This window comes from Malus domestica, chromosome 06, assembly GCF_042453785.1.
Source record: "Malus domestica chromosome 06, GDT2T_hap1".
Classification (NCBI taxonomy): Eukaryota; Viridiplantae; Streptophyta; class Magnoliopsida; order Rosales; family Rosaceae; genus Malus; species Malus domestica.
Window position 1 is genome coordinate 34,217,630 of NC_091666.1, and position 7,472 is coordinate 34,225,101.

At 34.7% G+C, this 7,472-nt stretch overlaps 1 long non-coding RNA gene across 1 annotated transcript; it reads left to right on the forward strand.

Moving 5' to 3' along the window:
* Positions 1–5,011: 5,011 nt before the first annotated feature.
* Positions 5,012–6,074, forward strand: LOC139196729 (uncharacterized). The gene is made up of 2 exons (XR_011581841.1): positions 5,012–5,304; positions 5,833–6,074. It is a non-coding gene; the product is annotated as an uncharacterized lncRNA (long non-coding RNA).
* The last annotated feature ends 1,398 nt before the right edge of the window (positions 6,075–7,472 follow it).

Here is a 7,472-nt window from a genome sequence, read left to right on the forward strand (position 1 = left end):
TAAAACGCATAATTTATGGGATTAAAAATATTAAAGATAAATTATACTCTCCGATATAATTATTGTACCAAAACATGGGTACATTTTTCAAAAAAAAAAAAAAGATATTAGGCTTAATAATTGTTAAGCATTTCTTCTATTAAACTTGACATGGATACATTCTTAAATCAACAAAATAGAATGTACCCATGTAAGTTTAAAAAATGGATTAAAGAAAAGATTGAATGAATTTTATATGAAAAATGGGTACATTTTATATTAAAAAAAGGGTACATTTTTCATATAACAAATTGGTATATTTAAGAATGGGTACATATCATTTTTTATATAAAAATTTAATGGGTACAAACGTATTCTAATTTTATTTATTATATTTTGAAAATGTTTGAATTGAAATTAATTATGAGTTTAATAAGGGTGTGAGTATTAAAACTCTAAATCAATTACTAATTTTTATTATAAAAATTATGTAACTTACATGTAATTAATTAATATATTAATGCTAGGAAGTTTGATCAAAGTCTAAAAACTAATAAGATCTTAGTCAATGAACATTAAAAACTAGGGACCGGATACTAATTTTTCGTATATTTAAACTAGTAGTATTCTCAATTTTCTCAGTTGTGACCTGAGGCTTCAGGCTTCTCGTTTTCTTAAGAAAGGATTGAACTTAAAATGATTATAGCAATATTTAGATGATAGACTTTCAATGTTTCAAATAACTTTATATTCAACTGTTAAAATACACCTACTCTCATAGCTCTCGATCTCAAATGTATTATATTAGTCATTTTTTAATTTTCTCCATCAATTTTTTTTTGTAGAGCATGCCTACCAAATTTAGCTTAAGTGTGCGTGGAACTTTGATGTTCTTTGTCCAAACATAACAACTAAATGTATTAAAAAGAGAAGAATAAAAGAAAAGAAAAAGAAATAAAAAAATCTGAATTGTTAAACTAATCAAAATTATGCATTGACAACATGTCGTTTAAACATTGACGACATATTAACTAAATATCAATCAATGGCGTACTGAAAAAATGATTATTGCAGCAAATAGAATTTTAAAAATAATAATTTTATCTAATTTTCCAAAGAAAAAAGCATGTAAATTCTATGGGCCAACCCAACATCACATTTGAGTAGATCCCCACCAGTTTTATGGGCCAACCCAACTATGGAATAAGAGACCATATTTAATCATTATCAATCTCCAAATATTAGCTTAGGATGGTATTATCCACACACTCATTTTTACTTCTCACACACTTCTTTCAATTTCTAGTTGTTGGATCGAATGAATTGAAGAAGATCAATGGATAAAAATTGGGGTTTGCTATCCACACACCCCATGATAATTTATGTCCGTTGATCTTCTTTAATTCATCCAATCCGACGGCCGAAAATTAAAAAGATGTGTGAGAAGTAAAATAAGGTGTGTGGATATCACACCCCTAAAAATTAACAAGAGTGTGTGAGAGGTAAAAATGAGTATAAATAGCACTACCCTTAGCTTAAAGCGGATACATTGTTTTTTTTTCTTCTCATGTTCTGCTTTTTAGTTTCTACTGTAGTAATTTATTTAACCGACGATGTATATGTAGGGGTGGGTTCGGTATGGTTACCGTACCAAACTTTCGGTTTGGCAAAATCTATTATCATTACCATAACAAACTTTCGGTATACCGAAGTTTGGTATTGCCAAATAGTTCGATTGACATGGTATGACAATGGTAATTGCCACTTGGTTTTGGGACAAAATCTGTTTTTTCTTTTTTAACCCAATTCAAGGGAAAAACTTTTTTATTGTACCTTTATCTCATACATTAAATTCATCTATTATTCATCATTCACAATTCACACACACAATAATTCAAATGATGTATCAAGATTTATGATGAAAATTAAGCTTACAATCTAAATAGAAGTTACGAACCAAAACAAATAGAAGTTAACAATCCAAATAGAAGTTAAAGTTTCAAACCAAAGGGAAATTGAAACTAAACTTCAAAAAGTAAAATTCATTTATCAATTCTTCAAGTTTGAGATGTCGAAGCTTTTGGAGGAGGCATTGAACTTGTAAAAGATTGAGCTTGTGTCAAGCCTACATTACAAACAAAGAAAACATATTAGTAGCAAGAAGAATTAAAGTTGAAAACCATTCCATTTAACAACAAATTTACTAAAAAAATTAAAGCATATCTTACTTGTTTCCACTTCTTCCATTTCCTTGTAAAATTGAAGCATATCTTATGTTGGTTCCTTGTAGAAGTTTACTTCATCCGCCCTAAGCCAATCACTAGTACACACTAGTGCCTTTACCATTTTAGGAGTCAAGGATGCTCTAAAAGGGTCCACAACCTTCCTCTATAGGCTAAATGCATTTTCATTAGCAACGGTAGAAGTGAGGATTGCAAATATATCCTTGGCTATTTGTGAAAGAATTTGGAACTCTTTTGTGTTTGATTTCCACCAATTCAAGAGATCAAAGCCACCAACAACAATGCTAATATAAGGAGCAGCGAAGTACTTATCAACTTCATTGGATATCTCCAAAAGGCGTTGCTCCCTAATTTCTTGTATAAGCTCCTTTATCATTTCAATTTTGTTCTCATCACCCCCACAAGCTTGAATTATATACTCATCATTTAGTTCCATATCTCCTAATGGAGCCCCAATGGCAGTAGAAGAACCCCTCCTATACTCATTATACAAATCAAGCAAGCATTTTTTAATCTCCTTAAGCATCCAAGCTATCTTTCTATCATCCCATCCAAGTGTTTTGATGCTAGTGGTAATCATTTGAAGTTTATAACAAGGGTCTAGAACTTGGCCAAGAAACATAAGTGGGTTCACATTCTCAAAACTTCCCTAATACTTGTTAAATTTATGCATCATTGTAGTAGCCACCCTTTGCAATGTAGGATTAGTAGGATTTTTCTTTTTCTTCTCAATCTCTATTTGTAAAGCAACCACTTTATCCCATAGCAAAGTTGATGTAACATTTTTTGTTGCATTAAGCTTCAAAGTAGAATCATGAAACTTCTTAAGAAAGTGCGTAAAGGCTAGTGATTTCTCCCAATCTTCCTCATCCGGAGGCCCCACTCTCTCTCCCAAATTCTTCTTTGAATCCATCTCCATTTTTTCAAAATAATCACGAAATTGCACATTCTCATCCGCCACCCTAAGAAACACTTTCCTAAACTTGTATGCAACGTCAAGCATTTTATATGTTGTATTCCACCTTGTAAACACATCAAAAGGCACATTTAACATCTTATCCATCTTGAATAAGATAGCAAAATCCCTAAACTTATCCAATCTTGCCGGTGAAGAATGAATGTACTTGACACAATTTTGAATCCCCTCAACCGACTTAGCAAGCTCCTTTAACTCACTCTTGACAACTAAATTTAAGATGTGACAAGAACACCTCATATGTATGTACTTCCCACCAACGAAGAGATAATTCATTTCCCCTAGCCTCTTTTTCATGTAGTTAACCACAACATCATTAGCGAAAGCATTATCAATCGTAATGCTAAAGATCTTCTCTACCCCCCATTGGTTCAAACACACCTCTAGAACTTTCCCAATGTCTTCTCCCTATGACCCGTGATCTTTATGAAGTTTATGATCCGTTTGTGCAACTTCCATTCACTATCCATGAAGTGAGCGGTAACCACTAAGTAGTTAATGTTTTGTACCGATGTCCAAGTATCGGTTGTGATACTTACCCTTTGATTATGCATTGCTTCAAATAACTTAGACTTCTCCAACACATATAAATCCCACACACCGGCCGCAATCTTCCTCCTATTTGGAATCTTGAACAGAGGTTGAGCCTCTTTTATCATATCAATGTACCCACTACCTTTAACCACCTTAAATGGTTGTTCATCCTTAATGACAAACATCACAACCTTTAACTCAAAATTTTTTTGGTTAAAGGTGTGGGGGACCAATCCACCGCCCATAGACTCATTTGTTAAGATCGGTTCATTATTATCCGCTTTCATATAAAGAGGTGAGTCTTTACAAGCTTTTCTAAGGTCATGTCCTATGCTTGATGTCCCATTTTTCCCAGGATCGGCCAGAACCTCTTTTTTGCAATATGAGCAAATTGCTAGGTGAATGTATTTCCCTTTGCTCAAGGTTCTTTTCACTCTCTTAGCATGTAACCAACACTCTGATCACAACCCACTTACATCTTCATATTCATCGGCCGCATCTCTCTTACCAATTCCCACATTTTCATCCCTTTCTCCTTGATTTTGTTGTTCAGGTTGTGTTTCAAGTATTTGGGGTTAGGGGTTGGGGTTGGAAGGTGTACTAACAGTAGAGCCACACAGAGATTGGCTTGTCCTAGACTTCATCTTGACCTAATACCGAAAATAAAACACCACATTATATCGTATACACATCATATCCAAATATAGTAGAAGCTAATTCATATACACCTCATACCAAAAACATCACCCATTCCAATTGTATCAATTGAAAAGAAAATAAAAAACAAGTCATGATCAAAGTAATTAATTAAAGTTGTTCGAAGTAAGCAGAATCATGCATCACCTTTTAAAAAGTCATGATCAAAGTAAGCAATTAGATTATGGAAAAAGGAAATTCCCTCTCCCTGTATTTATCTCACTTTTATATATGAAATGATAGTAGGCATGTTGCATGCATCCCACACTAGGGGTGGGTTCAAAAAACCGAAAACCGAAAAAAACCGAAAACCAAACCGGACCGAAGCCGAAAAAAACCGAACCGAAACTCTCAAACCGAACCGAACCGAACCGATATATATATTTAATTATTTTTTTCAATGTTTATAAATAGTTTAGTCACACAATTTATAACAAAACAGAACTTGTTGTGAAGTTGGTTAGTGAAACTTTCCAAGCTGGTGGAGCGCATGGGTTCGAACCCTCTTCACGCCCCCCGGATTTTGGGAATTTTTTTAATTTTTATAATCAAATCAATAAAACCCTAGCAGCCACACTTTTTCTATTTGTCACTCCCCTCATCTCTCTCTGCGCAGCCACACCTCCAGACTTCCTCCATGCCTCCAATTTCTCCCTCTTCTCTCTCTCGTCCCCTCTTCTCTCTCAGTCCTCCCTCAAGCTCCAGCACCGATCCCCATGGCTGCGAGCGTGCAGACCCTGCAGCAACCCTTCCTCTCACTCGCCGTCGCCGTCGCCGTCTCTCAGCGATCTTTCTCTTATCCCTCTCACTCGCCGTCGACTTTCTCTCGCCGGTTCAAGGCTCAAGTGTCGACCCACAAATCCCCTACTTTGCAAGGTTAGTCTCTCACCCCATGATGCGTTTTGCAGATTTTGTTTTTCAATTTCGTTGGTTCTGAACTTCTGATGAATTTGATCTGTAGCTTCTAAATTTCATGGTTTTGCAATTTGTTTTGAGTTGCTGCAGATTACTTGTTGTTTGTTGTGTCTGAGATTGTGAATAACTAGTTTAATCCATCTGGTAGTAAATTTAAAGTGGAAGCGGAGAGGAAGATTTTGGAGGTGAGGGAGGGACAAAATAATGAAATGGCTTGTGAAAATTTAAGTGGGAAAATTGATGTGAATAAACAAACTAAAGGGTCAGAACTCAGAAACATGGTTAATATATAACAAACATGGTTGTTTGATGTGCTTCTGAACGAGCAGCAGAAATATGGTTACTTATTTTACTCAATAGCACAGATTCTTTGTGACGTGTTTAGCACAGATTCTTCAATTGGTTTTAAGTTTTAACCTGAATATGGTTACTTATTTTACCATTTCCAAAGCAATCTAGATGGCTGATATTAACTACATTTGTGCATAGGCTTCTAGATGACTGAAGACGAAAATGCTGAATTGAGCGAAAAAAAGATTGAAGAGCAACAATGGCCTGTGATGAAAGAGATTGAACAGAAAAATGCGACTTTGTTGAACGAGGCTGAAGAGAAAAATGCTTCGTTAAGCGTAAACAAGTTTGAAGTGCAGGACACGACATTGATGAACAAGATTGAAGGGAAAAATGCGCCATTGTTGAACGAGACCGAAGAGAATAATGTGCATTTTTTGTGGTTGTTTTGCATTTTTTGGAGGAAAAGAAAAAAAAACCGAAAAAAGAACCGAAAAAAACTGAAAAAAAATTGGGCCGAACCAAAATTTCGGTTTGGTTTCGGTTTTGGCAAAAAACCGAACCGATAAGAACCGAACCCAGCCCTATCCCACACAGCTTCAAATCTCACACATTTCTGTCACACACGGACACACCCAGCTAAAGCTAATTTCTCATCCCTTCACATTTCACACCCAAAACCTCGAAACTAAACCCAACAAAGCAAATTATACAAACCCAGCAAACCAAAAGCAGAAAAGCATAGAAGAAAAAGAGATATGCATCATTGACAAGTGATAACTCGATCAAAAGGTGATGCAATTCCTAATCGATTGAGTGTAATTCCATTTAACAAATCAATTACAAATCCACAATTTATCAATTTAGGGTTTCTAAATTTTTATTTTATATAACTCTAGAGAACTAACCTTGATAGACGGAGTCGCGGGAGAGACGAAGATGAGATGGATAAGACTGGTCGACAGGAAGTGTTCGATGAGAGAATCTTAGATGGGTGGGTGAGTTTTTGTCTCCAACATAGAGAATAGAAGTAGAACGGCCGAAATGAGAGAGAGTGAGTAGTTTGTGACTCTGTGTCTATAGGGTTTTGTTTTCAAATTATTAGAATATTATAAATATGTGTTATATAATTATATGTTATACAATTTATAAATTATATATTATATTATATTTTCGGTATGGTACGGTGATACCGTGGTAATGATATTCACTACCAATACCGTACCATAAAATTTCGGTACGGTACAATACCGTACCATTACCGATTGGCACAAAATCGATACGGCACAGTTGGCATAGTAATTTGGCAAAAAAATCCACCCCTATGTATATGTGCATCCAAATTTGGAAATAATGGAATGGCGAGTTTGTTTTTCTGTCATATCTGTCCAAAAAAAAAACATGGAGTTTTAACGAAAATCCCATGATATTGTTCACTTTAACAAAAAAACCACATTTTTACACTAAAAAGTCAATCCTGGTACTATTCACCTTACCCTTTATTTTGTCTTTATCGTTAAAACTCAAAGTTTTTAAGCCATTTTCATTAGTTTTCCCAAAAAAACAGGGCAAAGTAAATGTTTTAGCAGCTGAGAGATGAGAGAGAAATAGGTCCTCAACTCTCTAAGATATTTTGGTCATGTAAAACCCGAACAAGCATATTTTTTCTCTGTCTCTGTGATGATATATTCAATGCAGCTATGGGTCTCCGCCTGTTTTTTTTTTTTTCCTTTTAAATTTGAAAAAAGACGGTATATATATGTACTGAGTTCAATACTTGTTTCCCTATTTCGTATTCATTATTCGAAACAATGAGTCAAGAGTTTAAGTTGGACAAT